This window comes from Bubalus kerabau, chromosome 1 (assembly GCF_029407905.1).
Source record: "Bubalus kerabau isolate K-KA32 ecotype Philippines breed swamp buffalo chromosome 1, PCC_UOA_SB_1v2, whole genome shotgun sequence".
Lineage (NCBI taxonomy): Eukaryota > Metazoa > Chordata > Mammalia > Artiodactyla > Bovidae > Bubalus > Bubalus kerabau.
This window is the reverse complement of record NC_073624.1, coordinates 50,538,928-50,551,076: the sequence shown is the minus strand read 5'-3', so window position 1 is coordinate 50,551,076 and position 12,149 is coordinate 50,538,928. Positions and strand designations below refer to the sequence as shown.

At 48.1% G+C, this 12,149-nt stretch overlaps 1 protein-coding gene across 1 annotated transcript in view; it reads right to left on the bottom strand.

The window, feature by feature from the left end:
- SYN3 (synapsin III) overlaps positions 1-11,454 on the bottom strand; it is a 492,105-nt gene extending 480,651 nt beyond the window's left edge. The window contains exon 1 of the mRNA XM_055574733.1: positions 11,325-11,454. The gene's annotated coding sequence lies outside the window, so the exon portion shown is untranslated. The remainder of the gene's footprint in view (positions 1-11,324) is intronic.
- Positions 11,455-12,149: the final 695 nt, after the last annotated feature.

Below are 12,149 nucleotides of genomic sequence, written 5' to 3'. Positions count from 1 at the left end.
GGTAATGATGGAAAGTACAGCTGTAGTTGCCAAATGTCAGAAGTGGGGTATTCGTGGTTATAAAAGGAGAACAGGAAGGATGTTTCTGACAAAGAAACAGTTTGTATCGTCACTGAGGCGCTGGTAGTTCCATGCATCTATACATCTGTTAAAAGTCATAGAACTGTACACCAACACAAAGTCTACTTTACTGTATGGCAATTAAAAAAAATTAAAGTGAATGAAAGAAGTCAAATCATGTAACCTCCTGGTTCAAAACCTCCAACTTAGGGACTTCCCTGGTGATCCAGTGGTTAAGAATCTGCCTGCCAATGCAGGGGACACGGGTTCACTCCCTGCTCCAGGAAGATTCCACACGCTGTGGAGCAACTAAGCCCATGAGCCAGAACTACTCAGCCTGTGCTCTAGAGCCCACGCTCCACAACAGGAGAAGTCACAGCAATGAGAAGCCTGTGCACCGCAAACTAGAGAGTAACCCACGCTTGCTGCAACTAGAGGAAGCCACATGTAGCAACAAAGACCCAGCACAGCTGAAAACAGAGAAAAACAGTAAAACTTAAAAGAAAAAACCCTCCAACTTAGAACAGAATCCAAACTTCTCTCCACAGCCCATGAGTTCCACCAGTGCTGGTATTTCAGATACCTCTCGGGCCACATCTTCTCAAACTCTTCCTTCTGTGTCTCTCTGTCTACCCTGAGGCTCCCCTGCTGTTCCCTCTGCCTGAAATTCTTTCCCACAGATATTTCCAAAACCCACTTCCAAACTTCCTCCATGCCTCTGCTCAAATTGTCAACTTCTCAGAGAGACCTTCTTAAACTGAATTTTCTATAATGGCATTTTCCCCTGCCCTTATACTGTTTACATTTTAATTCATAGCATGCATCACTAACTCACATCTGTATGCACTTTTATATTTCCCACCAGAATATAAGATCCACAAGGCTAGGAATCTTGTCTGTACCATTCATCAATACATCCTCAGTACCTAGGGCTTTGCCTACCACAAGATGAGAGTTCCACAAATAATTGTTAAATGATCAGTGATTAAACCCAAGAGATGAACATTTAGTGATGAGATTTCTAATGCATTGAACTTGGACGCATACTTTGACTTCTTTACAGTATCCTTCAAATCACCTGTCCACTTGGCGCCTAAGTAAAGCAGCCTTAGTCCAGACATTTAATTAAGCTATCAGTGTTTTAAAAATGAATTAACTCAACAACTCCCTACTAAGTGCAGCCTTCCAGTACTTGGTTAGATACCTGGCTTGGGATGAGCTAGGATGGGGCAAGGCTGCAAGCACCCTCATTCTTAGAGTAATGCCACATGGAGTTTCCTCAGGGCTTCTAAAAAGCTATCTAGAAGTGCTACTAATATGGGCAAAGAAGTTGGAGGTGAGATTGAAGACAGAAAAAATATACCACCTCTCCTCAACACCATTCCAAGGAGAAGGAATAAATTAGCACTTAAAGGACACCTACTCTGTATGCTCCAGGCACTCTCTAAAAGTTCTATTTAATCCTCCATCCACCCTTCAAGGTGGACTCTATGGGCCCCATTTTCATACATGAAAAGAGCCAGGCACAGAGAGGTTAGGTAACATGCCCAGAGTCACACAGCTATAGGTAATGACTGGTGCTCTGAACTCAGGCCTGTGGAACATCCAATCCGATTCTTTTCCCACTCTGAATTTTAGAAGCAATATTCATGAGGGTAGACACTGTCCAGAGGAACCAAGCAGACATACCAACCTCAAACAGGAAACGCCAGCCTGGACACCCAGGTTCTTCACTAAAACTTATCAAAGGTCGGCATCAGCAACTCTGCTAAAGCAAGATGCTGAGCACTTCCAGTAAAAGTGTACTGAGCATCTGCTCTGTCACTGGGCTCACATTTAGTAACTCACTTAATTTTCATCATCATTTTAAATGGGTTACATGTATGCAGTATTAAGGGCTATTTATCCAAAAACGAAGGTACCAACCCCGCAAGCAAACAAGAACACCTGAGAATTCTCTACCCCCCACTTCATGCGAGTTAGAAATTTTGAATTTACCTTAAAAACAGAGCAGTGTGAAACTCAAACAACTGCATATAAATTTTTTGTATATGCTAGTTCTTTTAGTCTTGGTCAGGGTTTTACCCACTAGTTAGCACAGGAATTATTGTTCAGGGTTGCATACACAGAAACCAGGCAAAAGGCAATTTGAGGGGCAATGAAAGTATCTTCAAGGGTATTTTGGCTATGAATGATTTCTACCCCCGTACTATGGCTCTGGAATCTAAATATCAGTAAGATGAAACTCTGCTCTGCCTCCTGGCCTCCTCTTGTTTACTCCTGCTTGGTTAATAATCGAGAGATCGTAGATCGAGAAAGAAAACGAGAGGCTACTAAGTGCTACTCTTTGCCGGGGCAGCAACGCCTGACGGTTACCAGCCATTTCTGATGACGCTGGCAAGGAGATGAGTCCCCTGCCCACTGGACCACTGCCATCCTCGGGCCACTCTTCCTCCATTTACCTGCTACCCACTCCCTTCCACATCCACCCCCGGCTGCTAGCTTTGCTTTCTAGCCCTGCAGAATATTTATAACCCCTCTTTCCTATGATGATCATTAGCGTATTCAAAGCCCGGTATTAGGATGATTCTTTCTTAACGTTATAGTGATCAAGAAAAGAGTCACGTATCTGCATTGCGCTTTTAAATAACTAAGTGATGGTTTTCACTTCTGGGTGTTCATCTCTGCACATCCAAGATACTGACACCCACCTCCCCACGAGGCGGCTCCACTGATCAGGTTCTACATTTTGGGAGCTGTGCCCTGGAAATATGCAGCTTAGTTAGGAAGACAAAGAACAGAGATCACATGTCATGTGGCCAGTGTTCTTACAGTGTACAAATTAGGTGCCGGCCACATGTAGAGGGTCAGGGTTGCAGCTGCCTCCCCACCAGGAAAGCTTGCTGACCCATGAACTAGACTCTCCCGAAACACAGCTTGCATCCAGTACTTGGTTAGGTACCTGGGGTTAGGTACCTGGTTTCCTCTTTGGGGAAACTGACCAGGTCTCAAGCTTTGTTTACTTACTACCCGATCCATGTCTCAGACCTGCCTCAATGTCAAGCCCACAGTAGGTGCTCATTGAGCCTTACTCCACTCTCTGGCACTTCAAAGGGGCCTGGAGGTAAGGATAATTCAGTTGAAATGATCCCAAAGTTCTCAATGAAGGTTTAAAAATACTCTTTAATAATAATATCACTTTACACACCTAAGGTAAGGGGTCTTGGTCTCCATCTCTACCATCTATCAACTCACTGAGTGATATAAAACAGGTAACCTAACTTCTCTAGATCTTCATTTTCCCAGATATAAACTGAGGGGCCTGATCCAATGGACTGTAGGGTCCTCTCCAGATCCAGGGACCATCTGCTGTCCCAGACAGTAAAGTGGATAATCCACAATAATCTGACTGAACTAGCTGATCTGAAAAATCACTGTGTAATTTCCAAAAGAATGGAGAGCATGCAAAGAGCCAAAGGTAGACAAAGATTCCAGCTCCAGTTCTTTTGTTACTCTACCATGAACCACCACCCCAGCATAGGTTCAAATACCAGTGTCAACATTTACTGAGTGATGATCTTGGGTAAATCACTGAACTCCTTCAGCCTAGATTTTCACATCTTTAGATTGCTTATTCTACCTCCTCCCAGGCCCACTGGGAGGGTGATGCGTTAAAATGTGTGTAAAGCCCCCTGCACCCAGAGGACACATGCTACGTTTCCCTTTGTGCAAACATCCTTCACCTCAGCAGTCATCCACTTAATCAACAGACTCAGATCCTGAGGCTTTTCATGATCCAGAGCACAGCCAGCCAGAGAGGAAGGCCTCTAAAAGTCAATTAGTTCAACTCCCTCCCACCTCTGTGGCTGACACATGAAGAAACTCAGACTCAGAGAGGTGCAAGGACTTGCCCAAGGACCTACGTGCTCTTCAGCAGTAAAGCCTGGCCCAAAACACGGGGTGGTAGACGCCAAGGGTCACACAAGACACAGACAGAAACCTCTGCAGGCTCTGCTCTCCTTAAAGAAAATAGGGACACTCCAAATAAAACCAAATTCTAAAAGCAACGGTATTTTTTATTTACAAATTTTGGCGAGGGCTGCAGAAGAGATGTAGAGTCACAGTCTGTCTATGAAATGCAAAGTTTCCCTGAATTCCCTGTGAGATGAAGGGCAGAGTTTCTTGCTAGCAGCCCTTCCCAGTTACTCCAGTCCCCTTTCCCCTCCCCGTTTTGACTTTTTTCACTTTGTACACCTTGAGGGAGACATGCTGCACTAGGCTCCCATCTGAGCAAGGTGAGAAGTCTCAAGTCCAGGCAATAATGCACGCCCTCTGAAACACAAACGGCACAATCCCCCAAGTGTGCTGTCATAATACAAAGAGAATCCCCCTGCTCCCGGAGAGCTCCAGCATGGGACATTAAGAACATGACCCAGTCCACAAAGGCACACCCAAGGGCCAGCGATCCAAAGGTCCCCCTGAAAGACACAATCAAAAATCCCTGAGACCATTTAGGTACTCCTGGAAACCTCAGCCCAGAGTCCACCAAGGGCACTCAACTGAGCACCGAAGAGGGAGCCCCAATAAGACAAGGAGGGGCATGGGTGACAGCTGGCTCTGGGGAGACACTGCTAACCTGATGCGCCCCCTCCTGCCTCAGATTAACAGAGAGAAGCATCTCTCTTCCAGAAGCACTGGGAAGAAAGCTACACCAAGAGCAGGCTTGTGAACAGTGTCTTGTCAGCACACTCCCCACCAAGCGGCCCCCTAATCCAAGCCTCACCTGGTGTTCTTGAGCAAATAAACACAGAGAGGGAGACCGTCCTGGCCCAGCTCATACCACATGTGGGGGCAGTTCTGCATGGAGCCTGTGCCAACCTGCCTTCTAGAGCTGTTCCCTCCCACTGCCCCCAAGGCTCTTCTCCTCCAGGCCCATTCTTCCTTCCAAAACCGGGGGCTCACCTCCTGGTTCTGAGGATCCTGCCAGGTTGAACAATGCTCAGAAGCAGGTGACCATTTAGCAGTTCATCCAGTGGGACCTCTGCAGGCCAGAGCAGCTGGAGCTGTGCCCGTGCCCAGGGGCAAGGAGAGATTGCCGTGTGTAACTTTGAAAGGGCTCTCTCTTCCCTAAACACTTCTGATCACCCTCCTCCCCCTCCGTAGTACTATGGAGACATGTGCTCTGCTTGGGAGGAGGCAGGGAGGAAGGTGCAGCTATTTACTGGAAGAAGGGCAACAGCCAGCTGAGCCATGCTCCACGCTCACAACCAGCAGAAGCGGACTGGGAGAAAAATAGCTCTGTGTACTGCCACAGAATTATTAACCCCTGGGCTCCAGCTTTGCTCCTCACACAGCTGAAGCAAGAGAAACAATAAACTTAACCAATGGAGTGCCAGCCAAAGACATTACATCACCAGTCAGCACTGCCATTGGCTAATAATTCCTAGAAGGCATTATCTACTTCTAGGTGCTTAACCCTTTAGTGAACATCACAGCAAAGACTCAAGCATTTGATCTAAGCCTATGGGTCCTGGACCATGCTTTTACCAGGATGATCTGGGGTGCTTTCTAAACATACAGATTGCTATGTTCCATCCCAAATCATCCAAATCAGATTCTTGAGAAGAAGTATATGATGGTTTAGTCGCTAAGTCAGGTCCGACTCTTGCGACCTCATGGACTGAAGCCCACCTGTCTCCTCTGTCTAGAGGGTTATAGTCCATGGGATTTCTCAGGCAAGAATACTGGAGTGGATTGCCACTTCCTTCTCCAGGGGATCTTCCTGACCCAGGGACCAAACCCTGGCCTCCCACATTGCAGGCAGATTCTTTACCATCTGAGCTGCCAGGGAAGCCTGCATGGATTTCTGTATCTTAAACAGTGTTCAGAGTGTGGAAACCACTGGCCTATTCAGAAAGGCTTCCTCTCTGAAGGAATGAGATGAGATTTTTCTGATCATTTGTTACATGCCCAATGCATTACTATATCATCTCACTTATTTCCTGCGCTGAGCAGTGATGTGACTGGCTCCATTTCATAGGTATAAAAAGAGAGACTAAGTCATTTGCTCAGAGACAGAGCCCGGCTTTGAAAGTCAGACTGTTTGTATCCTATCTTGCTCCTCTTTTGAAGCTTCCAAAATCAAATCAAGCTCTTTGCCTACTCATTGCCTCCAGGGTTATAGAAACAACAGACCTCCTGGATAAGCTGGAAAATGCCAGTAACGCATGACGCATGAAGAACTAGGGACTGAAGAGAAAGGGAATTCCCATAGCAGGTGTTCAGGGATCATGAACCTTCCAGAGAACCCTTCTCTTTCTTAGGCTCAGTTCTTCTGCTTCTGCTACAAATCTCTGCTTAGCTGTCACTTTCTCTGGGAAGCCTCCTCCTACCTCCAAATCTGGGAGAGATGCCCCTGGTCCAGGCTCCTATGTCCTCTGCATCAGTGGCCTCACTGCTTGCTTACCAGGTAAATTCCACAAGATTAATTACAGCCATTTGTACCTTCACCAACATAGACCCAGCACAGTACCTGCCACATGTGAGCACTCAGTCTTGACTGTGGAAAGAGGGGAGGGAGGGAGGGGTGGAGAGAAGGAAAGAGAGAGGGAGAGAGGGAGGGAGGGAAGGTCTTTACTCAAATTCTAAACAGCATCACCCTGACGCAGGAAAGGCAAAGGACTGGAAGCCAGGGGAACCACAGGTACAAAACTGTCTGACCTTGGGCAAGCCCATTCTCAGGGGGCCTTGGTTTCCCCATCTGAAAATAAGAACAGAAGCTACAAGAACTACATAACTAACTACCTACAAGAACTTCCTTGTAGGTAGTTATGAGGATCAACTTAAAGAATGATACAAGTTTGGATGCACTCCTCTGCACTTTCTCCCTTGATCTCATCCATATTATCAGCTGGCATCAAAGTGCTGACACCCCTCTTAATAGCCGGAGATCCCCCCCGTCTCTGTGTGGGTGTCTTGGACATCTCCAAGAGAGCATTTACATTTTCTCCCCCTGATCTTCACCACCACTCTTTGACTGGTGCTCCTATCTATTGATCTTTTATTTTTTTGGTAATTGAGATGAAATTTATATAACATAAAACTAACCATTTTAAACTATACATTTCAGTAGCATTTAGTATATTCATAGTATAGTTCAAACACAACTTCCATCCAGTTCCAAAATATTTTCACCATCCAAAAAGGAAACCACTTAGCAGTCATGCCCTGTCTACCTTTCTTCCCCTCTCCACACAAAACTCTAGCCAACACCAATCTGCCTTCTGCCTCTATGGATTAGGCTACTTGGACTATTTCATATAAGCGGAATCATATAATATGTGACTTTTTGTGTCTGACTTCTTAAACTTAACATGTTTCCAAGGTTCATTCACATGGTAGCAAGTATCAGTGCATACTCAATCACTAAGTCATGTCTGACTCTTTATGACCTCATGGACTGTAGCCCTCCAGGCTCCTCTGTCCGTGGACTTTTTCAGTCAAGAATACTGGAGTGGGTTGCCATTTCCTCCTCCAGGGGATCTTCCTGACTGGGGGATGGAACCAGAATCTCTTGTATCTCCTGTATTGGCAGGCAGATTCTTTACCACCGTGCCATCTGGGAAGCCCAGCATGTATCAGGACATCCTTCCTTTTTATGGCTGAGTAAGATTTCATTGTAAGTACATACCACATTTTTGTTTATCCATTCCCCTGTTTATGGACAGCTGGCATCCAATCTTGAGCCATAAACCTCGGGTGGGGGGGGGGGGTCACCCTTGATCCTTCCCTTTCCCATAATCCTGACATCGAATGTATCAGCAAGTCTTATCCATTTAACACCCCCAATACAGCTCCTTCTACTTTTCCAAAACCATTGCTACCCTGCAGCCAGGACACCAACACCTCTCTCACCAAACTCCTAATTTGTGCCAAGACCCCATTCTTCTTTCTAGTCCTTTTTTTGCCTGCGAGCTGCATAAACCACATCATCCATTCACTTCAGCAATATTTACTGGGCACTTTTCTTTATGGAGTTTGTCTCCAAGAGGCATGACAGACTACAAGCAATTATATAACATCAGGTTGTTACTAGGTCATTAAGATCCTTCACTGAGTTTTCATTGCACCTTGAGTAAAATCCAAGCTCAGCATGGCCTTCCATGGCCCCATCTATTTCTCCAAACTCATCTCAGGCTGCTCTCCAGTCATGCTGGATTCCATTCCTCCACCTCAAGGTCCTTGAACAAGTTGTTCTCTCTGCCTCTTGACCTTGGCATTGCTGGACCTTCCTCATCCCTCAGATCTCAGTGTAAATATCACTTCTTGGTGATACTACTCCTCTAAGTGGATCTACCCTTCATTAACTTCACTCATTCAAGAAATATGTGCTGAACACTGTGCTGGGATAAAGTGAGGTATGAACTCCTGGAGCCCTCAGTGTACAAGGAGGACCAATTACAGGGAAGTAAATACAATGAATCAGCAAGTGTGGTGAAGGAGGCATAAAAGGGAGGATATCTACTTTATACCGGATGATCCAAAAGGCCTCTCTGAGGAGGTTATATTGAAACTGAATGGTGAGAGACTCCAGTGGGAAGATGGCCTATTACTTTCCATCACACCCTGGCTATGTAATGCGACAGTCCATTCTTCAGTATTTGCTTTGAAGGAATCAAAGCATTTAAGGTCAGTCTCTGCCTCCGCTAATAGACTAAACTGTATTCCTAGCACCGAGGACAGTGCCAACCATTTAGGAGGTATTCAGTGCACATTGATGAATTAATTACTGATCAATTAGTTAATCAATTCACCAATGAAATCATTCCACAGACTGAAACAAGTTCTGTGTTTTTTGCTGTGGTCATTACTTTATAGCAGAAGGACACCTACTCTGTTGGGTTTTAGAAAACAATGGGCTGTAAAATGAGAATGCATATGCATAAGAGACACTGGATAGTAGCCATTGTAGTCATTATCAGGAAAGATTCTTTCCTTGTGGAAGCTGATCGACTCAATTCAAACTCCAAAATCCATTTTCAAGTGCAGTCAAGAGTTTAAAGGTGAGAGAAAGGAATGCTTCTGTTCTTCACCGGGCACAGCGCAAAGCACCTTCTCTCTGGTATCTCGGCCACTTCCCAAGCCCACCCTGGGAAGCAGCTGCCCAGGCACAGCTCTCAGCAACCCCCTCTAAGAAAAGGGCACCTCTCACTCCCCATGCTGGTTTCTGGGAGTGCTGGCTACACACAGCTCACAGTTGAGCTCCTCTTCAGGAACCATCCTGCTGAAGGGACACCCAAAGTTATGCCCCCTTCCCTGGAGGCAGTCTGCCCCAACTAATTGATCAACATGGGGTTTCAAAGGCCTGGTCCCCAGCCTCAGATCACCTGAGGCCTCTCTTGCTTTCCATCATTGACCAGCTTCTCCCTCTGCCCCCATCCTGATTCCCTCACAATCCATCCCTTGGAGAGTGAGACCATCCCCCAAGAATCCGCTTACACCCAATTCTCAGAGCCTCTGAGTCTCTTCCCTTAGAATCCAACCTATGACAGGTGGGGATGATGACTTCCTTTTAAATCAGAAAACTGAGATTCAGAAAGGTTAATAATGTCCCCAAGGCACATGGCTAAAGTGACCTTCTGGTGTGACTCCCTGTCAAGACTTTTCTCTTCACCACAGCCTCTAACAGCTGAGGCTGTGTCTCCATGAGACAGAAAGAGGAGCCGATAGAGGGAAAACCAGATCAGAAACGACTGGCAGAGGTTCCCTTCACCATCCTCCAGAGGGCACCCCTGACAACAAGGTCCAGGTCAAAACCTCCAGAAACAATATGAAAATGACCTGTAGGTTGCAGAGGAAAGCATCACATGAGCAACGTCTCCATGCCTGAATGATCCATGCCTGGAAGCCAGGAAGCAGGGCTCCGGGGCAGACACTTCTGCCTTTAGGGGCCAGAATATTTACAACCACATCCAAAATATTAACTGCAACTTACCAGCTTTCTATTGCTCCAATCTCCATCCATTTCCATAGAGCTGCCAGAATTCTTCCACTGCCCTCCTTGATCACAGGACAAAAATCTAGAGAGTCTAAGGCTGCATTTTAAGGTCTGTGCATGTTTTAGCTCCTGCCATGTTGACAGCTCATTTCCTCCCCACAAAAGCCCCAGTCCTATTTGATTAGATGACATAGGATTAACTGATGGTCTAAGTCAGGATACTGGACTTTTTCATCTTTGCACAGGAAAATCTCTGGAATTCCTGCTATCCTATCACACTCACACACACACGCACACACACACACACGCATACAGACCCCCTACCCCAGTCTTGGTATCCAATCACATACATACACACACACACACACACACACACACACACACACACCCCAGTCTGCTATCCCATTACACACACACACACACACACACACAGCCCACACAGCTTTCACCCTGGCAAACCCTCCTACTCCTCTAGTCCCCATTCAATAGTCACCTCCTCTTGAAAGCCTTCCTGGCTTGCTCATGGTCCTCCTCTCCACGTAACATCCCCTGTACAACACTGCATTATTGTACAACACTGCATTATAACTGTTTCTCCTGTTCTCCTTCTTAGTCCCAGGGACTCCTCCAACACCCTTCTTCCTGACTGTAGGGTTTAGCACATTGTCTGGCACACAATAGGAACCCGATAAACGCAGAATAAATACACGAGGCGCTCCATAAAGCACTAATTTCTCTGTCCTAGCTTGGCCAAGGAACCACTCTGAGTTGTTTTTTTTTTTTCTCTCTGAGCTGCAAGAGACCTAGAAATAAGAAATGGCATGATGAATCTGACCCCTGGCTCCGGGGGCAACAGGTCAGGAGGCGTCTGCAGATCTAGGCAGAGCAGACGTCCGGCCTCTGCGGTCGCCAGTTCCCCGCAAGCTCTTCCCGGGGCCCCGTCGCTGGGTGGAGATTCTCTTCGAAGCCACTATCCGAAGCCCCTCTGGCTCCCCGGCCCCTCAGGCATGCCCCGCACGCACACCTGTCCGTCCCAGGGTCGGCCCGGCGAGCTGGCAGCAGCACTCGAGGAGGCAGCCTGGGGCGCCGGCTCCTCCGCCCACTGTCGGGCCCCTCCGCGCGCCCGCATCCCGCAGGCACAGAGCCGAAGCGCCCGGGAACGCAGCCTGGAGCCGGGACGCCACCAGCAGCCTAGGCGGGAGGTGGCGGGGACTCCCCTGTTACCAGAAACCTCACAAAGTCTTACTTCGCTGCGGGTTCTGCTTACCTTGCGAGCCGCCAGGAACCCGGACCCGGGGGTGTGCCTTGGCCGCGGCGCCCGCCTGCGGATCCACTCGGGTCCCGGAGCTCAGCCTCCGCACCCCGTGGCGCGCGAGCGTCTCCCCTCGCCGCGGGGCCCCATTGGCTCGGGCAGCCAGGCCCCGCCCACGGGAGGCTCCGCCCACGGGAGGCCCCGCCCCTCGCGCCCCTCGCGCCCCTCGCGCCCCTCGCGCCCCTCGCGCCCCTCGCGCCCCTCGCGCCCCTCGCGCCCCTCGCGCCCCTCGCGCCCCTCTTGCCTCCCGGCTACCCGGCTCTCGGCCACTTCAAGTGGTGAGGTGCTTCTAGACTCAGCTCTCACCAAGCTCAGGCAACCGAGAAAGATAATAATTCTCCATCCCAAGAGCGTCTAGACGCCCCTCGGGGAGTGTGAAGAGTGCAGAGTCCCTGGAAACCAGCTTTGAGAAAGTCACCTGACCCTCCCTGGCCTTCGGGAGACTCCAGAAATCCCACAGCAGATGTCTCAGGCCCTGTGCTAGGCACTTAGAGCCAGGCGTGCATCGGGGGAACCACACAAAGTTTGTCGCCCTCACGGATTTTGCACGAGGTGGGGGTCGGGGCAGGCAGGCTATAAGCAGATAAACAAATAAAAAGGTAATGCCAGATTGTTGTGAGCATTATCGGTGGGGTGATTTAAATAAGAAAGGGGGCCGAGGACGCTATAAATGGGACGGTCTTGAAGGCCACTTTGAACAAGGAGATGAAGAATAAAAGCCGTTCCAGGGCTGGAGGGGCAGCATTGCTGACAGGGAACAGCAGATATACCTTGGTTCTG